This window comes from Myotis nattereri (assembly GCF_964212035.1).
Source record: "Myotis nattereri genome assembly, chromosome: 2".
Lineage (NCBI taxonomy): Eukaryota > Metazoa > Chordata > Mammalia > Chiroptera > Vespertilionidae > Myotis > Myotis nattereri.
Genome location: NC_138076.1, coordinates 208,672,299 through 208,696,793, shown reverse-complemented (window position 1 = coordinate 208,696,793; position 24,495 = coordinate 208,672,299).

The window sequence follows — 24,495 nt, the reverse complement described above, 5'->3', positions numbered from 1 at the left end:
GGGGGGGCAGGAATGGGGTGCAGGGGCAGACAGCCTTCCAGGGAGACTGGCCTGCGTGCCTCCCTTGTTTCTGGGAGTGCACAGCCTTGGCCTTGTCCTGGGCGGGACGGTTTGGTGTGGCCTCTCTGGATTAGTCACGCCTTTGGGAGGACAGCTCAGCGTGTGTCTGTGTCTAGTGTGTTGCCTCCCACTGTGCACGAGTGTGTGAGCTCGGGTAGCTGCTAGCTCTGTTACACGCAGCTCCCAGCTCTGCAGGTTTCCTTTCAGAGCCTCTGGGAACCCCCCTCCTGGGACCGAGGTGGCTGGTGCAGCTGGGGGAGGGGTGGGGCTAGCCTAGATAGCAGCTTAAGGCCCCCACGGCTGGGATAAAGCGATTAGGGTGTGTGTGTGTGTGTGTGTGTGAGTGTGAGCGTGTGTGTGAGTGTGTGTGCATGCGTAGGTGGATGAGACTGAATTCACACCTTCAGTAGCTGCAGGCTCCTCAACCACTCGAGAAGGTCCAGCATTTATTTGCCTGTGAGGCCGCCCTCCTCGTCCTTGCCATGACTCACTCCCCCCGCTGACCTGGATGCCTGCGTTTACTTCAAGGAGCTGTGTGTCTGAATTGCATCTTCTCCTGGGTTCTCGGGCTCTCAGGGTGGAATCTCAGCAGGTGTCAGAGAGAGAATTTGGGATGCAGGGCGCTTCCCAGCACTTATGACAAGGACGAATTGAGATTCGTGACCTTGTGCTTGACAAATGAATCGCTTATAATCACCACTTATGTTGACTTGCATCAACCTAAGTGAGAGGAAGGGCTCTGGCTAGCTCCTTCCGGTGCCAGGAACTCTACGCGGGGTTAATGAGAATAAGAGCAGTGAGTGTGAAGTCAGCGAATGAAACGTGCTGAAACTGGTGAGTAAACTCAGCTTCCTCTCACAAACGCACGGTAAAGAAATGACATTCACGCCGAGAACATAATGGCAGCTGATCCTCATCACCCGTCCTGTGTGGCTGGCACGGCTCCCAGCTCTGCCCAGGTCAGCTCCTCATAGCCACCTTGGGTGCCCATTTTACAGATGGAGAAACTAAGGTGCAAAAAGGGTAAGGCGCTCGCCCTGAGATGACACAGCCCATGGAGCAGCCGCCTGAACCCAGGCTGTCCGGTGCCTTTGTTGAGCTCCAGCCACGGTGCCATGCATTATAGGACAGCCAGGTAGGGTGGTCCTGGTGTGGGTTTAATGGTGCCCCTCTTTCAGGGGAACCACAGACCTTAGTCCCACCGGGGAGCTTCTTGCCAGCGACTCAGCTTCCTGTGGCAAAGGCAGATGAGAAGTTTAAAGGAAACCTTTCTGCTGTCTGGCTAGCATGTGTTTTGTTTGCTTGTTTGCTCTTTGTAGCTATTATCGGCTCCCCCTTTATCTCTCTAACAGGCGTGCTCTCCGGGACTGCGTTTTGCTGGCTCAACAGCCCCGTGTCGACAGCTCCAGCCAAAATCGGCAGATCCGCGTGGAGGGCCATTGACATTGGGCTGACTCACAGGGGCTGGGAGCTGGGGCCTGACTGCTGGCCTGTGGGGCATCTGGGTACCTGAGAGGAAGGCAGGGAGGCAGGGAGGCTGCGGCTGCATCTGGAAAATGGGGATGCAAAGGTGGGGGTTGCACAGTCATACCATCTCTCAAGGCTTTTGTGTATCGCAGTGGTTCTCAACCTTCCGGCCCTTTAAATACAGTTCCTCATGATGTGACCTCCAACCATAAAATTATTTTTGTTGCTACTTCATCACTGCAATGTTGCTACTGTTATGAATCGTAATGTAAATATCTGATACGCAGGATGGTCTTAGGCGACCCCTGTGAAAGGGTCGTTCGACCGCCAAAGGGGTCGCGACCCACAGGTTGAGAACCACTGACTTAGGGAGTATTTCCATCGTTGATGAGAAGCTGGAGATAACAGCGAATTAAACAGACTGAGCGCTCTCTCTCTCTCTCTCTCACACACACACACACACACACACACACACACACACACACACACGATGTCAGGACGTAGGCATCCAGGACTGGTAGGGGGCTCAGCGGTGTCATCAGGGACCCAGGCTCCTCCTCTCTGTGAGAGCGTATGGCCTTCCATCCTCAAGGTCCCCTCATGCTCCAAGAAGGCTGCTGGGTCTCCATCCTCACGTCTGTTTTCCCGGGAGGGTGTGAGCACGGACCAGCTGAAGATCCCCCCGTCCCGCCTAACAACTTAACGCTCACCCCTTGTTGGCCTCTCCTAGCTGCAAGGGACGCTGGGAAATCAAATCTTTTGGCCGGACACATGGCCACACAAGTGTTCGTTACTAAGGTAAATGGGAGACAGGATATATTTTTAAAAAGTATGCTTTTATTGGGATTTTTTTTTTAGAGAGAGAGGGGAAGGGGGAGGAGAGATAGAAAGAGAGAGAGAGAGAGAGAGAGAGAGAGACTAATTGGCCAGGAATCAGCTTGGTGACCTTTTGGTGCATGGGTGAGGGGATGGAGCCCAGCAGTGAGCACCAGGCTCAGGCCTCAGGGCCTTGCTATTTGGGGTTAATTTCCCCTCAGTGTCTGTCCTGTGGCAGTTCCAGCCGTGGGGCAGGGGGAGAGAAGATGGGCCCTGTGCCTGCAGGTGTGCTCCAGGCGGAACCGTGGTGACATCAGTGATGTGCAGTTGGCACTGAGTTGGGAGGTCTGAGTGGACCACCTGGGGGGCAGGATGGGGGGGGGGGGCTGGGGTCTTGAGAATGTGGGTGACCAGCAGATGGTGGCCCGTCTGGGAAAACCTCCTGATTCCCCTGGAAGCCCAGCCCCAGGTGACCCAGGCCTAGGGACCTAGTCCACGCCCCTCCCCTTCCACATCTGTGGGGCCCTGAGAGGGCTCGCCCACACCCCTTCCCAGCCACTGACTCTGCCCCACAAAGGCAGCCACTCTCCTGACCTCGTCACTGGACCCGGCTGTGCCTGTCCCTGCACTCCACGTAGATGGTCACAGCATGGCCTCTCGCTGTTGGCTCCGTGGGCTTCGCCCAACACCTGCAAGAGGCACCCAGGTTGTGGCCCGTGTCTCAGCAGCTGGTTCTTTTGGAATCCCATCGTGGGGAGAAGCCACCATTGTTTGCTCATTCGCCTGTGGATGACATTCGGGTTGTCTCCAGGCCAGAGCTGTCACGGGTGACGCCGCAGTGAGCACTCGCGGCCAGTCTCCGTGGAGACAGATGCTTTCGCTTCTCTCGGGCAGAGCCAAGGTGTGGAATGGCCGGGTCCCGGGAAAGGTGCGTGTGTAACTGAGAAACTGCACACTGTTCTTCAAACAGCGTGAACCACCGACACTAGCTGTGGACAGTGGACCCTCCTCTTGCGGTCACTGGATAGTATCAGTGGCTTAGCGTTCGGTGCTGTGGGGGTGAATGGTGCTTTCGGGGGTTTCAGTCTGCACGACTCTGACAGCTGCTGATGCTGACTGTCCTTTCGTGTGACAAGGCCATGGGGACACGCTCTTGCGTACAGTGCAAGCTCATATCCTTTGCCTATTTGAGAACTGTGCTGCTTGTATTTTCCTGTTGATTCCTAGGTGCTCTTTACATATGCTAGGATACCAGTCCTTGTCAGATATGCTCACCGAAATACCTTTCCTGCCACCAATCTGTGGACTGGCGTTTCTTTCTTTCTTTTCATGGTGACTTTTGTTTGTTGAATGCAATTTCTTAATTTTAATGAAACCCAATTTATCATTTTCCCCTCCTGTGGTTACTGTTTTGTTGTGTCTTGTTTAAGAAAGCTTAGCCTCCCAAAGCAGAGTCTTTTGTTTGTTTGTCCTCAAAAGAGGATATATTTTTCATTGATTTTTAGAGAGAGTGGAAGAGGGGGAGGGGCAGAGAGAAAGAGAGAGAGAGAGAGAAAGAGAGAGAGAGAAAGAGAGAGAGAGATCAACTGGGGCAGGGAGTGGGCATCGGGCTTATAATCCAGATATATGTCCTTGACCGGGAATCAAACCCCAAACCCCTCAGTGTGTGGGCTGATGCTCTAACACTGTGCCACACAGACCAGGGCAAAAAGCAGTCTTTTTAATACACCTGACCTCGCCTCCGCCCCCCCCCCCCCTCCCCGGCTGCTCTCTGCCTCCTCATCTCCTATTAGAAGTGCCACCCAGGAGCAGGGGTGAGGCAGGCAGAGATGAGATGGGAGATCTGCAGTGAAGTGCAGGGTTAACGCCTAGATTACTGGCCTCCCAGGACACCAGATCTGTGTCTCTCACCCCCTCGCCGCCCGAGTGGATTTGGGTTTATGCTGGGCTGCAAGATTAAAGCCAAAGAGATTAAAAGATTACCTTCAGCTGGGAAGGCAAATTCCGCCTCTGCTCCTCTCTGCTCCTGGGGTGGGGAGGGCCGTGGTGGCGAGGGTGCCCTCCTCTTCCTGCCCAGGCCCGGTCACCCTCCTGTGGGTGGCCTTGGGCACATGCTCATCTCTCTGGGCCTCAGTTCCCAAGCTATTGAGTGGGCGGGGGAGCTGAGCTGGAGCGTGAGCACCGACCTGGGCTTCCCCGGGGTCTTACAGCGTGGCCCCCAGAAAAGCAGTCCCAGTGTCAGTCAGTAGGTAACTGGGTTAGAAACACAAACGTTAGGCTCCTCCCCGGACCTATGGAAGCAGGAGAACTGGAGGGGGGAGGGGGGTGGGTGGCGAGGCGGGCAGCCATCTGGGTTTTAAAGGCCTGCAGGGGATTTGATGCAGTGTGGTTCGCACACCAGCGCCTTTAATGACGGCAACAATTGCTAATTTTTAGGGCACTTAACTGTGCTCACCAGTGGCTTCTAAAGAGTATGTACCCATTCACTCAGGCTGCAGGGCGATCGCTCACTCCACTCAGCACAGAAGGAAGCAGGCTCAGAGAGGTGAGGCGGCTTGCCGAGGGCCACACAGCTGCGAGGGGCTGAGCCTGGACTGGGACGTGGGGAGGCTGGCTCCGGAGGCCGAGGCACTGACCACCGCTCCTACTGTTTCAGAATCCCAGCACCGGCTGCCCCTGGCCTTGGCAGAAGCCCAGTTTTCAGCAGCTGCTCCAAGGGGCAGTGGCCCTAAAAGGCTGACAGCTCTGGGGGCCCCTGACTCTCAAGGTCCTTTCCAGGCCTCCACCAGGGCCCACTGAGTCAGCTCTGACCACGGGGGCACCTTAAAAATGCCTCTTCCTGCCTCTCGGGGGACAGGGCTGAGGCTGAGGGAAGGATGCTGAGTGCTCACCCCAGCTGCACGCCAGCCAGACCCTGAGACAGAGTCCGTGCGCTCCCTGTCGCGGGAATCCGTTCCTGGCTCCGTTCATTCCTCATCAGAAAGTAGTGATCCCACCAGAGAGAAGGAGCGGCAGGCAAAGAGCTGGAGGCAGAGAGGAGGAAGAGAGGGGACAGGAAGCCTGCCCGTTAACTTTACAAATCTCCCTGCCAGCCCCCTCCTGGCACCAGGGGTGGTGAGAAACCCCAACCCCAGAGCTGGGAAGCGATCAAGGAAGAGCCGAGGCTGAGAGGAGGAGGCTGATTTATGGGGGGAGTGCTGGGGAGCGGGAGTGTGTGCGCTGGCGGTGGGAGAGAGCAATTCATCACAGCTCCTGGGAGAGCCGAGAGGGCCAGCTCCCAGCTTCACGGCCTGGGCCGGAGGCCTGACTACCCATGGGCTGCCCAGCCTGCCCCTGCTCTCTGCCAGGTCAGCACGGACCCTGCGGTCAGGGTGAGGGTCAGGGTCAGGGTCAGGGGGCATGCCGGTAGCTTCAGGGCCCCAGCACTCTCCTGGTCCCGCACCCCCACGTCTCTTCCTCACTTCTCTTGGGCCTGCAGCCTCTTTGAACCACTGAGCGGGTGGGGTGCGGCCCTGGGCAAGTCCCTTCCCGAAGCCTCAGTTTCCTCATCTGTGAAATGAGGGCTCCAGCCCTAAGGGCGGTTGTGGAGGTGAAGCGAGTGAAGAGCTGCAAAGCTCTGTGCCACCTGGGAGGTGAGGAGCATGAGGCTGGAATGAGGGAGTTGCCTCCTGCTGTGCTTCTGGGCACGTGCTGGTCTCTTGCTGGGGAGACGTGTGCTGGGCACTGGCTGCTGCGGTGGAGTGTCTGTATGCACAGGGGCGCTCACCTGTGCATGTGCACAGCGAGTCCAAAGCCGCAGCTGCATGCATGTGCATATATGCATGTGTGCATGTGCATGTGTGTGCATGTGTGGGCACGGGTGTGCAAGTGCACCAGTTGTGAGCTGCAACTCTCCGGTAATCCTTCCCCCCCTGCCTGCTTGGGAGGACCCCCTTCTGGGTGGGGTGGGGGTGGGGGGTGGCTGAGTGCTCATGCCCAGGCCCCATCCAGCTGGTTATTTATTGATTAATGCTGCTGCCAGCTGATGAATGCCAAGCCCGTGCCAGGCGCAGGCCCTGGGCTGATTTACATAATTAAAAACCATCAGTAATAGAGCCTGGCCTCGCCCGCCAACTGCTTCCTCCAGCGTGACAACAGGCTGAGCCTCCCTCCTCCACCCCACCCCGTCCTCTGGCTTCCCCGACCCCTCATCCCCCGGCCTGCCCTGTGCGGGCCCACCCACCTGGGCCGCTGATGGAGAGCTCGGAGCGTTCTGGGATTCTCGAGTCACTGACTCCGAGTTCTATTAGTCGATGGCTCGAAGGTTCTTTGATGGAGAGTCTCAGATTATAAGATTCAGCTGTGATCCTCTGAGTATGTGATTTTTCAACAGTCTATTACTCTATGTGACAAAGGGGAGAAATGTTTGCTCTCAGCAGTCCTGCCTGCTCTCTGGGAGGTGGGCCCGCATTGGAGGGCCAGGCTTGCTGCGGAGGCGGCCATGGCAGGGTGGGTGTGTCCCCTGCTTTATGGAGGGAGGGGGGGAGGGGAGGAAGAATTTGTCACTGCAGAGGGCTGAGGCCGGGGTGGGCACTGCAGGGATCTGGGCAGAAGGAAGGAGCAGCCAGGGACAGCAGGGGAAGGAGAAATCCGTGATGGCGTCCTAGCCACCGGGAGGGGCTGCGGAAAACATGGGATCCTGTGGGGTGCAGTGTTAACCCCTTGCCTGGGCCACCTGCAGTGTCTTCAGAAGAGGCTCCGGCACGCAGACGGGGGTTTGGGGGCCGTGTCTGCGCTTCTCCACTTGCCAGCTGTGTGGTCCTGGGGAGGCTGCTCAGCCTCTCTGAGCTGTAGTTACCTCCCCACTACAATGGGGGTGGTTGTGAGGATTAAATGTTAGTCAGCAAAGTCCTTAGAATGCAGGCAGCCCCTGCTAGAGCCCGAATGAACGGTGGCTATTATTGTGTGGGAGTGGGCTTTTGGGGGAGATCGTCAGCAGGCTGGTTAGAGTCGGGGAGAACAGCGACACACAGGAGGGCTGGGCCTGCGTATCTCCAAGGTAGAGCAGTTCCCAGCCGCTCGGTGCTCAGAGGATGTTTGTTGAATGAATGAATGAATGAATGAATGGATGTTTTCTCAGCCTTTCTAAAACACGGAGCGGCCTGCAGTTTAGGGAGGTGCCCGGGACACCCGGGTCCCCAGGCCTTGCTCTCTTCACCTGTCCCATCTCTGCCTCTCCCTCTCCATTCCCACAGCCTGATTCCTGTGCTCAGCAGGAGTCCCGGCCCCTCCCAGTGGCCTTCCCTGCAGCCAGCCTTCCTCAGGGGCGGCCTGGGAAGCCGGAGCTGCCTGAGCGCGAGTGGCGGGTGGTGGCACCCCGCTGCCTGGTGGTGGCGGGGAAGTGCACTCACAGGCCCGGTCCCATGGTGCCACGCGCCCTAGCCTAGGACCTCAGTCCTCTGATCCAGGAACCTCGGGACGGAAACCCCCAGAGCAACCCCGCCCTGACCTGTGACCTCTTGGATTATGTAATGGCACAAGGTGTCCAGGCGAACCACTAATCTTAGGTAAATTAAGAAAAGATGTGTCATGATTTAAAACATCTAAATAAAATACGTTTAAAATTAATGATAGCATGTAAGATGGTGCAGCCGCTGTGAAAAACAGTATGGCAGTCCCTCAGAAGGTTAGATGTAGAGTGTCCATATGATCCAGCAATTCCACTCGCAGGCACAGGCCCGAAGGAGTTGCAAAGTACCCTGAAAGCGGAGAATCAAGCATCTGTACCCAGGAAGCAGCATTACTCATAATAGCCAACAGGGGGCAACAACACAAATGTCCATCAGCAGGTGACTGGACAAACAAAATACGAAACACACAGAACAGATGCAAACAAGGGATCATTAAACAGCCTTCGAAAAGGAACACATCCTGATTCATGTTACCGCATGAATGAATCTTGAAGACATCATGCTAAGTGAAAGAAGCCAGACACAAAATGACAAACCCCGTATGATCCCACTTACCTGAGGTGCCTAGAACAGTCAGATTTATAGAGACAGGAAAGTAGAGTAGAGGCTCCCAGGGGTTGGGAGAGGTGGGATGGGGCGTTAGTGGTTAATGGGGACAGAGTTTCAGTTCAGGAAGATGGAAAAGTTCTGGAGGTGGATGATGGTGATGGTGACACAACAGTGTGAATGTGCCTAAGCCAATGAGCTGTACACTTAAAAATGGTAAATTTTGTTATGTATATTTTACATCAATAAAAAGGCTTCATTTGAGTGAGAGATTGTTATTTTTTTTTTGTAATCCTCTCCCTTTCATTTTCTTTTTAAAAAATTATTAGTATTGATTTCAGAGAGGAAGGGAGAGGGAGAGAGAGATAGAAATATCAATCATTGATCGGCGGCCTCCTGCACGCCCCCTACTGGGGACCGAGCCCAGGGCATGTGCCGTTGACGGGAATCAAACCCGGGACCTTTCAGTCCACAGGCTGATGCTCTATCCACTGAGCCAAACCGGCTAGGGCTTATTTTCATTTTCTAGTGTTCGGCATCGACCCCCCAGGCTTCTGTGTTCCTGGCCACAGCAGGCCTGTGACCATTGCTGTCCGAGTGGATGAATGGGCCGGGCCCCCCATCTGGCCGGGTGACAAGCCAGCTTGACCAGCGCTCACGGTTCCCACGTAGCAGCTGCTTTTCTTTTACTCGTGATTTCACCAAACCAGACGACCCATCACTCAGCCACAGGTTGTCGGAGATGGAGACGGGGACAAGTGCCTGGTTCTGGGCTGTGAGGATTGGACATGGTCCGAGGTGACAGGGAAGTGATTTCTCCCGGAAGCCTCTTTCTAGCGCCCATCAGAAGAGAGGGCGCCGTGCACAGCGCGCTGGAGAGCAGGAGTCACCGGGACACACGGCCCACGCGCCGCCTGAAATTCATTCATGTGGTCGCATTTCACAGTGGAGAGGATTAGGGTTCCTTCTTGGCGGCCGCGGCTGGTGGCTGTGGCTTTCATATGCTCGTTGCTGTGTCATCGATTTCCCACCCTGAGTCGCGGAGAAAATCATCAAGGGCTGGGGCAGAGTCAGGCTCTTGGGGATCAAGAAATTTGGCCCACAGTTTGGTCCTAGGAAACCCCGGTATTTTTTCATCAACTGTGAAAATTGTAATTTAACTCCAAGGCGACAGAATCAGATCATGCCATGTACTGCCTGCACAGCCGAGTCATGTTTCCTAAAACCAAAGAAATGGCTTTCGCTGGTGTTCTTGTGTTATGGAGACTGTTAAAAACAATATATGTTTATTGACTTCAGAGAGGAAGGGAGAGGAAGAGAGAGGTAGAAACATCAATGATGAGAGAGAATCACTGATTGGCTCCCTCCTGCACATCCCCCAACTGGGGGACCGAGCCTGCAACCCCAGCACGTGCCCTGAACAGGAATCCAACTGTGACCCCTGGCTCATAGGTCAATGCTCAACCACCGAGCCACGCCGGCTTGGGGGGGCGCTTTTAATCTTGTCCCTCATTTAAAACATTGGATGTGCACCTTCATCGGATAGCGAGGGTTGCTCAGGTTGGGAAAGCAGGTAGTAGTATTTGTTCGGCCCATCTCTCCCGACAGCTGGCTCCAAAGATGCCCACTCAGTGGCCTTGGTGATTGCACTAATTTTCTCAGTTTCTCTCGGGACTGAATGGAGATGGGGAGGCACATTGTTGCCCACCAGCTGCTCTGTGAATAGCGCTGAGTGCTGGCATCCGAGGAAGTGGCTTCGTCCTCAGAGCAGGCGCGGCCCCCTGCCTCGCGTCCACGCGGTGACTGAGAGTCAGGCCTGACCTCACTGTCCCTTTCCTGTCTACATCCTGGCTCCCCAAGTCGTCATCAACTTAACACAAGTGTCCTCCCTGCAGCAGCCACGCTGTGGGATGAACAGGACCCAAATACATTGTAGTAACAGAAAAAAAGGAAAAAAGTCCAGCTACAAATGCTCTAATAAAGGTGCGTTCCTGCGTGTATAGGTCTGTCTGCTACAAGACAAAATAACAGTGATTGATTTTTAAAAAAATATTTTTATTGCTTTCAGAGAGGAAGGGAGAGGGAGAGAGAGAAACATCAATGATGAGAGAGAATCATCCATCAGCTCCCTCCTGCACGCCCCACACTGGGGATCCAGCCCACAACTCAGCCCTGACCGGGAATTGAACCATGACCTCCTGGTTCGATGCTTAACCACTGAGCCACGCCGGCCGGGCCAAAATAACAGCAATTTACTATATATAAGATAGAAGTTTACTCCTCTCACGTGGGCTCTCGTTCTCCTGAGTATAATGTGATCAGGGCTGATCGGCTACAGCTTTTTATTTTATTACCTTAGCCCACAGGTGGCTCTACCGTCTGGGTTAAGATGGCTGCTCCAGCTCCTGCCATTGCATTTCCATTCAAGTCTGTGGAAAGGGAGGAAACACAAAGGAGAGGTACACACTGTTCCTTTTGAGGGCAAGAATAGGAAATTGCACGACTTGTCTCTGCTCCCATTTCATTGGCCAGGGCCCAGTCACATGACCACACTACCTGCATGGTAAGTTGGGAAATGTAGTCTTTATTTGGGCATCTATGTATTAAGTAAAACTTCTATATCTGTAGAGGGGAGAGTGGCTATTGGGGGACAACCAGGGGTCTCTTCATGAATTCAGTGAATAGTGTTGACTACCCCCCCACCCCGCAACAGTGAATAAGAAAACAAACACCGGGTTTCTTGCAGAGCTTACAGTAAGGTGGGAGGAGAGGGCTTTGGGAGAAGCGATGCATTTACTAATGTTGTGGCCCCACCCCTTAACAAAGAAACAGAATTTCCGGAGGATGAGGCCCAGACATCAGGATTTTAAAAAGATTCCCAGGTGATTCTAATGTGCAGCCAAGGTTGAGACCCACTGGCCTAGAGGAACCCGCTGGGGAGGAATTGGGGTGAACAAATAGAGCTGGGCCTTTGGGTATCTTTCTTTCTAGGAAGGAAAGGAGAGAAAGGGGCTGTGAAGTGCATAGATTTTTAAAGAGCGGGAGAGAGCAGTATGGGTGGGGTGCTGTGAGCGATCCTGGAGAGCGAAAGATGAAAATGAGGATGCGGGAGAAAGAGGGGAGATGCTGGAGGAGCAGCTGGAGGAGGAGAGGGGGCGGAATCCAGGGCACCTGGAGCCTGGCCTTAGAGGAACGTGGGCATCGGTGGAACCTTTTCTCGTTACTTCTGTTTCCTCAGCGACTCGGGAAGCAAGGTCGTCGATGGCTGGGGTGAACATGGCCGGGAGAGCCTGGCGGTTTGGGAGCAGAGGAGCAGGGATGTGCCTGCCACCGGGGTGTGCCATGAAGCCTTGAGGGGGGACAAGAGGGCGGCCGCCATTGGTGCCAGCATTCCTGGGGGCGGGGGAGGAGGGGGAAGGTGAGGCCCCACCAGTCATGTCTGACGTTTAAAAGAAGAAACAAAACAAAAGCTTTCTTAGAAACCCACCAGCCGCTTTCTGCTTGGATCCCATTGGTCAGAATTGGGCTACATGGCTGCTCCCAGCTGCAAGGGAGGCTGGGAAATCAGGAACAGGTTTCTCAAGATTGGCTGAGAGCAGGACACATGGCCTCATTGAGTGCAGCCAGGGCTCAGCTGAGAGAAAGGTGGGGGCTTGCCTGCCATACCCTCTCGTACACGTGCCCGCGGCTGAGATGCCCTCCCCACCAGCAGTTTTGTGCATCTGTGATGGGTTATAGCAGCCAGCGTGCACGTAGGGTCATGACTGCTCTTCTGCATCACTGGCGTTAATTTCACAGGCCCCCCTCCCCCAGTGGTGTTACTGGATGAAAAGTAACTTTGCCAAGAGCTTAACCGGTTTCGTTTTCTCTGACTCGTCACTCACTCTGTGGCTGGCTGCCTACGTGTCCTGGCCATAGAGGGGTCTGCGCCTGGTTCTTCTCTGAGGCCGGCCACCTTGAACAACACCTCTGTGGCTTTGGTCTCTTCTCTGCGTTTGGTGATGGAAGTCATCAATTTTGTGTTGGAAAGCTTCATTCTGTGCTTGTTCTAGAAACACCCCATTGGTTCCCCAGAGCGACGCCTTGATTGTTTCGTGGGGGAATAGAAGTGGAGGCTTCAAAGGCTCCCCGCCAGCCCCGGGTGACCTGACATGAGAGACCCCTCGCTGGCCGCAGCGGTGACGCCGCTCCGCTCCCGGGCATTTCGGGTGGGACCGTCTATTTTTGCTTTTCTTCTTTGCTTCTGCAAAACCCTACCTGTCCAAACCAGCCCCTCCCACAGGCATCTCCGGCCCTGGACACTATTTATGGTCGTGCCTTCTTCTGAATTATAGAATTTTTGTTCACATTGTCATCCTTACTTTAACGCAGCGGTTCTCAACCTGTGGGTCGCAACCCCTTTGGGGGTCGAACGACCCTTTCACAGGGGTCGCCTAAGACCATCAGAAAACACATACATACTTACATATTGTTTTTGTGATTCATCACTATGCTTTCATTATGTTCAATTTGTAACAATGAAAATACATCCTGACTATCAGATATTTACATGACGATTCATAACAGTAGCAACATTACAGTGATGAAGTAGCAACGAAAATAATTTTATGGTTGGGGGTCCCCACAACACGAGGAACTGTATTAAAGGGTCGCAGCCTTAGGAAGGTGGAGAACCACTGCTTTAACGTTTTCACTAATCACTTTGTGTTGTCGAGCCATTTCTTGTATCGGGGGCTAAAACACAACAGCAAACACGTTTGAGGGCTCATGCTGTGCCGGACGCTATTCTAAGTGCTTGCTCTGTGTTGTGGTAGCTGAAAAACAGGCTCCCAACGTTTCCAGCTCCTGTTAAGAGGCGGCATCTATATCCCTTCACCTTTAATCCGGGCTGGATTAGTGGCTCACTGGTCACCGAGGGAAGGAACAGAGTGATGTTGTGGGATTTCCAGGCCGGGTCATTTCTGCCCGTTTCTCCTGAGACACACATTCTGGGGGAAGCCAGCCGCCATGAAATGGCCCAACTCCCCCGCTTCTGCCACGCGGGAGGCAGGCGCTTTACTCCCCAGCTCCCACAGAGCCGCCAACCTCCAGTGGGCACCGGTGCTCGCCGTGGGCATGAGCCGTCTTGATGTCCAGCGCAGCCCAGCCAAGTGCTCAGACGATGGCAGCCCCCGATGGCACCAGGCCCCACCTGCACGAGAGCCCCCAGCGAGAACTGCCCACCGAGCGCTGCCAGAACTCCCGGCCCCCGGAGCTGTGCGCAGAATAAAACGGTGACGTGTGCTTGCTTTTGTTTTCCGCACCCCTCGCATTTTCAAGCAGCAGCAGCAATCAGAAGACATAGAACTCGTTCAGTCTCGGGTTTTCAGAGGAAGAAATTGAGCCCCAGAGAGATGAGCAACTCACACACGCCCTCACAGCAGCGATAAGAGGCGCGCGCAGGCGGGCGGATTCTAATATTCTGCCTCTGGACAATAAACGGGGGAAAGCAAAGTTAACGAACGAACAGGCAGTAGAGCGCAGGATGGGGAGGTGCTGCCTGGCTGACAGCCCCCGCCTAGGGGAGGGGAGGGCCTCTGGCCCTTCCTTTGGAGACGGATCGATGGCCTCTGGCGCTCACAGCACCTTAAGGATGGAGCAATTACTGTAAGAATCACAATTAATTTCACACTTCAGACCGGCAGATCATCAGTGCGTGAAGTCCTCCCCATCCTTCTCATTTCACCTAAAACCTTCGCACCGCCTGGGATGGCCGGGTTTGAGCCCACACGAAAGCCCTGGTCCTAGCTCAGCATCCGAGGCACGGGGTGGTGGGGTGGGGTGGGGCGGGGGGAGGGGCGGGGGGGCTCCAGAAGCTTCCCGGCCAAAAAAATATGAGAGTCACAAAATTAAAGGACATTAGTATCACTGTTGGAAGCGCCTTGGAGTTTGTCTCATCCACCCTTCACCCAGGGCAAGACAAGGAAAAGCCACGTGAGAGCAAGCAGTCGCTCGATACAGCGCCCCGAGCAGCGGCAGCAGGCGGCCGTGATTAATGGCTGGGGATTGTCAAGGAAACATGGCAGTCAGAGCGCAGGGCACAGGGCGAGGGTGGTTGCTGAGGCTGGGGCTGGGTCGGCTTCATGGGCGCCGGGCCTGCGCCGTCACTCAGGGCCCCGCCTTGAAAACCCCGCACTGGGTTTAATGCTCTGCATCGCTGTTTTGGAATTCTTAATAATTTTTGAACGAGGGGGTCTCCCATGATCAGTTTGCTCTGGTTCCTACCAAGTCCGGAGCTGGGGCAGGCTGGGGAGGTTTGAGAGATGGCACAGGAATGAGGATACCAGGCAGGCAAGCAGGGCAGGCAGAGCCTGGGGGCTAGGGAGCCCCAAATTAGCTTAGGAAGCAGACACTTGCTGAAGACCCCCTCGTTAGGAACTGAGCCCAGTCTTGTCCAGCTCCAAGGCTCATGGTCTTAAACACTTTGCTCTTCTGTCTCCTGGATGGAACTTACCCCTGCCCTGCCCTCCTGACTATTTCTACAATGGTAGCCTTCTCTTCCAGGGAGCCTTCCTGGATTGTTCTGGCCCACTCATGCTTGTCATTCCCTCCTTCCTTCATCCTTCCTACCCTGCCGGTTCCTTGTGCCAGCCTGTCTTCTTTCCCTCCCCTTCCTGGTTAGTCTACGGTGGCTTCCGAGCCCCCAGGCTAATCCTGACAGGGCCTTACCCTCCCAGTAGAAGTCTTGGGCTCATGCAGGTTCCATGGTGCAGTCTTTCTCACTTTCCCATTCCTAGAGTGGGCTCCTGCCTCAGTTTCCCTGCCTAAAACTCCAAAGAACTGTGGGGTAATGGGGAGTCAGAAAGGCCTGGTTCATATTCTGGGCCACAAATCACTCTACCACAAGCAGCGTAGCCTCCCCAAGCCTCAGTTTCCTAATCTGTTAAGCGGGGAAAGACCCGATCTTAACCAAGTGATGAAGATTAACATCACGGGTCACGTGGATGTCCTGTACCCCCTGATATGCAGCAATGACAAGGGCGCCACACCTCCGAGCTCTTCTTCCTACCCGTGACCCGGACCAATCCTGGGAAAACATCAGATAAAGCCCCAACGAGGGACATGTTGCAAAATACCTGATCGTTGGCCGTCAAAACTGTTAAGGGCACGAAAAGCAAAGCAAGACTGAGAAGCTGTGACAGGCCAGAGGAGATGAGGAGACACATGCCTGAACGCGAGGTGGTGTCCTCGGAGGGGCCGGGTACAGAACATGAGCTTCAGAAACACCGGTGGGTGCGGAGAGAGCCCGGCGCTGTTAATGGGAACGGACCAGAGCTAATTTCTTAGTTCTGATGGGTGTTCCATGATTACATAAGGTGTTAATGTCAGGGGAAGCTGGGTACAGGGTAGACACAACTCTCCGTGCTAACTTGGCGTTTTTAAAAATAAATCTAAAATTACTCCAAAGGAAGATGTTTATTAACGAAATACAGGAACCGAAAGAACGCAACCCGCACTGCTGCGATGGCTTTTGTCTGCCAGGGTCGCCCCGTCCGCAGCTCCCAGGCTGTCTTCCAGCAACAAGGTGGGGTAGTGAGCCCCTGGGCGTTCATCTGCCCTAAGCACTTCCCAGGCATGAATCTGCAAGGCTGTAGGCCTGGCTCTGTGGGTGCCCCTGGGGGCGGGGGAGGGGGGGCGGATAACGCTGGAGGACGGCCTCCCCCTCCTTCCCATCTTCCTCAGGCAGGCCCTCCCCCTCCCGCCCTGCATGGGAGCCAAAATATCCTGTTTTGAGTTTGAGCCAGGTCACACTGGGCTCCAGTTGGGTATCTGTCACTTGCAACCACAAGTGCTGACTGGTAACTTCTTCTCAAGTTGTTGTGAGGATTCCCTGGCGTTTGTACAGTATAACCTGGCCCAGGGCAGCCACCTGTGAATGGTGAGGGATGCTGCTATGTTCTCCAGGGAGTGTGGGCCCTGCCTGAACTGCAGCCTTCGGGGCTGCGGTGCCTGCCTTGTTCTCCCCGCCACCGCCACCGCCCCCAACCCCCCCCCCCCCCCCCCCATGTTCTGGCTCCTCTTGGTGCTGGGAGCTGAGTTTGCAGCTGTGGCTCAGCTCTGCTCTGCTCTGCTCTGCTCTGCTCTGGGGAAGGCATCAGGGAGGAAGAAATGGAACTTGTGGAACTTGGCCTCTGGCAGAAAATTCCCTTCTCAGAAGTGTGTGTGTGTGTTTGTGTGTATGCGCGCGCGCGGGGGCGGGGGGGGGACCCCAATGCTGATCTGGCCAGAACCAGCGAAATCAAGGTGTAGCTGGGTGTCTGGGATGCCCAGGTTTGCTAGTGCTTGATTGGGGAATGAAATGATGGGGCTGTGAGACTGGAGGGCTCCAGGCGTGAGGCGAGTGGGGGAGCAGGAGATGTAAGGGGCGGTTCAGAGAAACCACAGGCAGATCAGAAGGATTTGAGTGGGAAAGGGCAGAAGTTGCTCTTTTATCTCAGGTCTGGGCTGTGGGCCAGGAAGCAAGAGGCACCGCTGGCGGCGGGGAGGAGGTGCGGGGCCTGGGCTGCGGGCGTGCAGCCACCCCCCCCCCCCCCCCAGCGGGTGTGAAGGGGCACCTGAATCCAGCGGGGAAGGGCCTTGCTGAGCCAGAGGAGGGCCAGGGCAAGGGCCGGGCTGCCTTCCTGGGTCTCAGTTGCCCCTGCTGTCCTGGCCCTTTTGTGCCTGTCCCTTCCAGGCGCCCTGCCTGCCTGCCTGCCGCTCCCTACCTGTCAGCCTGGCAGGCGGCTAGAACATCCCTTCTGTGTGAGGTTCCTTTTGCCCAGCGCCCTGGCCTCCAGGGCAGAATTTGCCTTTTTGTTCTCCCATACATTTTCTTTCCTCACCTGGTAACCCTCCCTCCTTTCCCCTTCTTCCCTCCCCCCTCCCCCCTCCCTCCCTCCCTTTACTCAGGCACGAACTTGATCATTTTATTCCACAAATATTTTTGGAGTGCCCACCGCATGCCAGTTTCTGAGCAGAGACTCGACAGACCCTGCCCTCGCGGTGGCAGTGACGGCGAGGGCAGGGGGCTGGGCTAGGGTACACTTTGGACCAGAGCTGATAGGAGTTGATGGATCACATTCGCAGGGAGCCTGGGTGGCATCAAGGTGGCACCTGGGTTTTGGCCCCAAGTAACTTGGGAGCAGCCACACGCCTGTCATTCCCCACAGAGCCTTGGGAACCACGGCTACTCACCCGCCCCCGGGGACCTTCGGACACTCGGTTTCTAGACTGAGCGAACACGAGGTATAAAGGGAAGGTTCTGAATGACAAGCTATTTGAGGGCTGAGCCTGGGACGGCCAACCTAAAATCCCCAGGAATCCTGCAGCCATAGCATCTCCGTCCGCGGGAAAACCTGGTGAATTGTGGCCTCGCCTTTTCCTCTTGGTCGAATTGCTTAGCATCTCTGAGCCTCAGCAGTAAAATGGGAATAATACCACAAAGTCCCTAGTAAGATTGTCACTGTTCACCGAGGATTGAACTCAAGGGAACACCTGCCATTGAGCCGAGGGAGTCAACGTCCCCATTTCGGGCTACTGTTATGATCTGGGTGGAACGAGGCCGGGTGGCGAGCTCCAGATGTCGCTGTAGGAGCTGGCGGCGGAACCCCTGGAGTGGGAGCCGGGGAGCCCTGCGCAGAGCAAGCACACAAGGCAGCGGCCGGCCAGCGCCCCTCAGTCCCCGCAGCATCCGGACCCGTGGAGCCAGCAGCAGGTCAGCGGTGACAAGCCCGGCCACCAGGCCAGCGACCTCCCGCTCCCCCGGGCCTCCAGCTGCCCCAGTTCCGGACCCAGGCAGCAGAGTGAGCCTGCCCCCGCCCCCAGCCTCCCTCGGCCAGAGCCAGATAGATGGTTTAATAACACGGGCTGCTGGTTGACCTCATGGCCGCTGAGCTAGCTGAGACTCTCGCCACCCCCTGCTGTGGCGCAGGGCTCATGCCTGAGGCTCCAGCAGGATCCCCGGACTGGCCCACATTAGGTGCTTAAACCCAAATGGCCCCCCCCCCGCGACCCCGACCCCCCCAAGTGCAGGGCTCAGGGCTCAGTGGGCTCTGGCTAGTGGGCAGCATAAGTCAGGCAGATACAGAGAGCCTCACTCCCCCACCCCCTCCAGATCATCCTGGAAACTCCTGGCTGGGAAGGCTGGGGAAGGTGGTCTGTCACAGAGCTGCACACACCTGCAGACCCCACCGTGTGGGCAGGCCTCTCAGGGTCTCAATCGGACCCTTGCACCCCTGGGTGAGGCAGCTCATGAGAGCCCTCTCCAAGTACCACCCCCGCCTCCCCCAGAGACTGGCGAGGGGCTGGGCACCTAGGCACAGACTGGGTCAGACGTGAGAATTGCTCATATTCTAGTGGAGGCACTAGGAGTATCACCGGGGACTCCCATTCCTTCCCTGCACAGGGAGTTCTCAGGCCTGCTCTGCTGGGTCTGGTGGGGAGACGGGCTGGCCAACCTCACCTCTCAACAATCAATGCTTCTCTCTCCCATTAATGTTTCTCTCTCTTTCCCTTCCTCTCCCTCTGAAATCAATAAAAACACATCCTCGGGTGAAGGTTAAACAAGCAACCACCACTGTGGCTTCCGCCTTGTGCCCGCTTTGGGGCCAGCAGCTGCCATGTGTGAGGACACTCGTGTTGAGAGGTCCATGGACAGGGAACTGAGGCCTCCTGCCAACAGCCAGCACCACCTTGCCAGCCACATGCACGAACCATCGTGGAAGCAGATCCTCCAGCCCCAGTCGAGCCTTCAGATGAGTGGAGCCTCGGGCAAACACCTTGACTCAATCTTATGGGAGATTTTGAGTCAGAATCAACCACTGCTAAATTCCTGACAACAGGAACTGTGAAAGAATGATACTTTTTTGCTGATATAAACCACTGAGGTATTTTTGTTGTTGTTAATCCTCACCCGAGGATATTTTTTCCATTGATTTTTAGAGAGCGTGTAAGGGAAGGAGGGAGGGGGAAGGGGGAAAAAGAGAGAGAGAGAGAGAGAGAGAGAGAGAGAGAGAGAGAGAAACATCAAATGTGAGAGAGACACATCGATTGGTTGCCTCTTACACATGCCATGACAAGAGCCAGGGATCAAACCTGCAACCCAGGTATGTGTCCTTACCGGGAATAGAACCTGAGACCCTTTGGGTCTCAGGCAGATGCTCTAACCACTGAGCACCAGGGCTAAGCCACTGAATTTTTAAAATTAATATTTCTTTATTTTATTTATTTTATTAAATTCTTTATTGTTGAAAGTATTACACATGTCTCCTTTTCCCCTCATTGACCTCCCCCCTTCGTCCCCCCAACACAGGCCCTCACCCCCCTACTGTCTGTGCCCATTGGTTATGCTTATATGCATACATACAAGTCCTTTGGTTGCTCTCTTTCCCCCGTCCCCACCTCCCACCTTCCCCTGCCTTCCTTCTGAGGTTGGATGGTCTGTTCGATGCTTCTATGTCTCTGGATCTATTTTCATTCATCACCGTTTATGTTGTTCATTATATTCCAGAAATGTAAGCCACGGAGTTTTGAGGTAATTTGTTGTTCTGCAACAGATGACCAATAAGATAAACATGTCGACTTTTCTGAAGGGAGATGGGAGGGAGGTGTAGGGGAGGGGCTTATATTGCACACTCCACAGAAAGACAACTTAGAAATCCCTGTACAACCAGGCCTCTGGGGGCTTCCCTCCCTCTCCCCTTCCACCTGGCCTGTGGCCTCCTTTCCCGCCTCTCATTCTCAACCCCCAGCTCCAAATCCTCTCATCCTTAGGAGGCCTGGGAGTTAGTTGTACCTTTGACCTTGCATCCCTGACCTGCCCCAGTGCCCGGCAAGACAAAACTCCCCTAGATAAAGGACCACCTGCCTGAGAAGGCAGCTCCGTCTCCGGGTCTTCATATTCCATTCGGGATGGTACATGGCAGTGGTCGCCAACCTTTCGGACCTCATGGACCGCCAGGGGTCCGCGGACCACCGGTTGGCGACCGCTGGTATAGGGCAGGCAAGAGGCAGAGGAGTTAGGGGGGAGTCTGCTTTCCCCCCCCCCCCCCCGGTCTGGGTTCTGTGTCTCCCCACTGGTTCCTGTCCCCAGTGATTGTAGTCCTCGATGTGATGCATGCTGTCATTAAGGCCTACGCAGAGTGGTCTGGGCGCCAGCCCCAGCTTTGGACGCAGCACAAAACCTCCTTTTTGGTCTGGATCCAAAACAGGAATGTGACACCCATGCCCGCTCCTGTGTGTGTCGCTTAACCTAATTTTTTTTAGCATCAATGCCAAGCGCCATGCAGACCCAGTGGCAAATAATTCACCGAAGTACAAAGGGTAGGTCTCGTTATTCACTTTAAACAGTGCATGAAGCATGAAGCGTTTACGTGTTTCTCTCACTCTGGCCGCTCTGTTCTCCACGCTCCGCAGAAAGGAAGATCTGGAAAAAGTTCTCGTGGCGATGCGGCCGGGGCAGTGGGGTCATCTGGGCGTGGCCCCGTCTGATCACCTCGGGTAAAAAGGTCACTTCTGGGAGGGGTATTAGAGGCAGGTCCGGAGCAGGGAGGTCCCAGCACAGGTGGGGGCCTGGGGTTCAGGACAGGGGTGCAGGCAGCTGGAAACACCGGCCTGTCTTGGCACTGAGGCTTCTGGGATGGTTCTGCTTCAGCTGTTTTTCCTGTCCATGTATCAACCCTCCCCCTGTGACTCAACTAGCCCAGCTGGAGGCAGGGGGAGTTCCCATTCCCCAAGGCTGTCCATGGCAGGGGTGGAGGGAGGAAATTGGGGTATTGGTGGAAAGGGGGAAGATGCTGGGTGTCCAGAACAACCCCCTGTCCCTGAGGTCCACTTTGGTGACATATTAATGAGAATAAAGTATGAAAGGGCCCTGCACAGTGCCTGGCCCCGTGTGCCCCTGAGTCACGGTGGCTACTGTCATGGCAGTGATAGAGTGAGGAATGAGGGAGGGGTGGAGAGTGAGAATGAATACGATGTGATGCATGAATAATAATATGATGTGATTCATGAATAATAATATGATGTGATGCATGAATAATAATACGATGTGATGTATGAATAATAATACGACGTGATGCATGAATAATAATACGATGTGATGCATGCTGTCATGAAGGCCTGCACAGAGTGGTCTGGGAGCCAGTGGATGAAGCAACTGGGCCAGCTTAGCTTAGGGGTGGTCAGTGGAGGCTTCACGGAGGAGGTGGCCTTTGAGCAGTACCTGATAATGGACTGGAAGTAGATAGTTGGGGAAGGAGGAAAGGCTTCCAGGCTGAGGATACACATAGGTGTTGAGATGATGGGATGAGAGACTCATGGCATGATCTGGAAAGGGCAGGTGATGTAAGCAAGGGCTTGGCTATAAAGGGCCTTGTCTGGGCAAGTGAAGGACTTTGGATTTTAGTCCCAGCAGAGAGGGTACACCATCCCTCTGCCTGCACCCGAGGCAGGCATCACTAATGGATCATGACTGTCTGCAGAGGGAGCAGCTAGGCAGCTGCTGTGCAACATTTGACATCATGAAACACGCCGCATCCCTGGGCTCTGGCCCCGGCCCTGGGGAGCTAATGGAGGCTTTACAAACATTGATTTTAGAGAGAGAAACATTGACCGGTTGCTTCTGGTACTCACATTGATCAGGGATTGAACCTGATGGGGCACTGAATGTGCAACCTGGGTATGTGTCCTGACCGGGAATCGAACCTGGGACACTTCCGTGCACAGAACGATGCTCCAACCAACTGAGCCACATCGGTCAGGGTTAATGGAGGCTTTTAATAGGGGGGTGATTAAGGGGGTTTTGCAGGTGTCCAGGTGAAAGACAGCAAGGCCTAACCTCGGACGGTGACTAGGGGGATGGAGACGTTGCTGCCCACGTTTGTCTCAACTTACCTGTCCTCCTAGAGATTCCGAGCAGCCTCCCCACGCCCCCACCCAGGCCTGTCAGGGTGCTCAGGGTCTCATGGTGTGTGTGTGTGTGTGAGTGTGTGTGTGCGCGCGCGTGCGCGTGCGTTCTGGGTTTTATTTTGAGGAGGCTGCTGTCTTTCTGGGCCTGCACTATACAACATGGCTGCCACCAGCCACATATGGCTATTTAAATCAAAATTAATAAAATAAAAAATTTAGTTCCTCAATCCCAAGAGTCACAATTTCAAGTGCTCCATTGCTCATATGGTTATCGTCTCTTGTATTGGACCGGGCGGATAGGTAAGATTTCCACCGTCGGAGGAAGTTCTGCTAGACAGCGCTGGTCTAGAGCAGTGGTCGGCAAACTGCGGCTCGCGAGCCACACGTGGCTCTTTGGCCCCTGGAGTGTGGCTCTTCCACAAAATACCGGCTCTTCCACAAAATACCGACTTCTGTGCATGGGCCACGAAGTTTCAATCGCACTGTACGTGCGCGCCCACACGTGGTATTTTGTGGAAGAGCCACACTCAAGGGGCCAAAGAGCTGCATGTGGCTCTCGAGCCACGGTTTGCTGACCATGGAGTCTAGAGCAGGGATGGGCAAACTTTTTGACTCGAGGACCACAATGGGTTCTTAAACTGGACCGGAGGGCCCGAACAAAAGCATGGATGGAGTGTTTGTGTGAACTAATATAAATTCAAAGTAAACATCATTACATAAAAGGGTACGGTCTTTTTTTTTTTTTTTTTTTTTTTAGTTTTATTCATTTCAAACGGGCCGGATCCGGCCCGCGGGCCGTAGTTTGCCCACGGCTGGCCTAGAGAAAGCCCAGTTGGGTGTCCAGATAGTGTGGCCCACCATGACCCTCGGTGAGCCAGGCCAACCCCATCTTCTACCTGGTGGCGCGGGCTAAGCTAAGAGTTCAAAAGCCTCGCCAGTGTGTCCAGCTGGTGAGGAAAAAGTCTCCGAAGGGAGAATCTTAGAAAGTTTTGGAGCTCAAAGCAGCTCAGAGCTAATTCAGCTCGACCTGGAGGTCCCCAGGGGCAAGCAGGCCCATGGGGTGAGCCCAGCACGGTGCTGGCAACAGGGCTGCTCTTCACAAAAGGGAACGCGGAGGCTCAGGGAGGGGCGTGACTTGCCCTTGGGCAGCTGACTGGGAAAGTCATGCAAACCGAACCAGAAGAGAACGTTTTGCCGCCTGCCGCCTGGTATTTCTTGGGAACGTGGCTCAGTTTCTTGGGCGGAAGCCAGGGCCTCCGCCAGTGCCCACCTCTGAAGGGTTGGCACAGGGGAGAGCCGCAGGCACGGGGTGAATTGGGGAGCTCGCTGCAGTTGCGCTGGATCCGCCAGGGGGCGCAGGGGCCGTTGTGTCAGCGCCTGAGGTGGGCGGGGCGGTGGGGGACGGTTCTTCCAGCCAGGACTTTGGGCTGAGAGACCCGGCTTCACCTCCAGGCCTGCGAAGGGGACAGCCACTATGTTCCATAAGGCCCTTCGCCTCTAGGAGGGCTCAGTGTAGAGGGAAGAGACAGCACACTGACTTGTCTGGGTCTGCAGCGAGGGGCCTTGAAGGGTGGGTAGGAGTGTGCAAGCAGCCTGGAGTGCAACTGTGGAGGGCTGCGGTGCAGCGCCTCAGTCTGTCTCCGACTCCTGGGTCCCGGGGATTGTCTGACCTCCTAACCCCACCCTAGACTCGCTCACCTGTTTTCAGACGACAGGAGGGAGGGCCTTCTGAACAGATGTTCTTTCTGCTCTAATAATACCACCTTCACGGAGTCCCCTGTGCACACACACCACGCTGTCTCACGCCTCCGTGCCTTTGCAGACGCGGTGTCCGCAGCCTGGGACATCCTTCTTCATCTGTCCAGCTCCTACTCACCAGCCAAGACTCAGCTCAGGCAGTGGCTCCTTCCAGGGGCTCTCCTCGGTCCCTGGCCTGGGTGGGAAGCTCCTGGGGGAGTTTCTGCAGCCCTGGCTTAACCCCCTGACAGGCGCCGGTGCGTGGGCCCCCTCAACGTGACTGAGACGCACAGGGCCTGCTCTAGGCCGGGCTTCAGCGTGTTGGTTACTGGTCCCGGGGATGGAGAGAAGGCGGGCCTGTTTCCTCCTGCACCTGTGATACAGGCCCCGTCTCCCCGGCAGGAGGGAGGAGGTGCGGTGTGCCCCCAAGTGCCCAAGTGCAGGGGTACGGGCTCCAGGTGCCAGAACTTCTCTCTGCATCTCCTACCTCTTA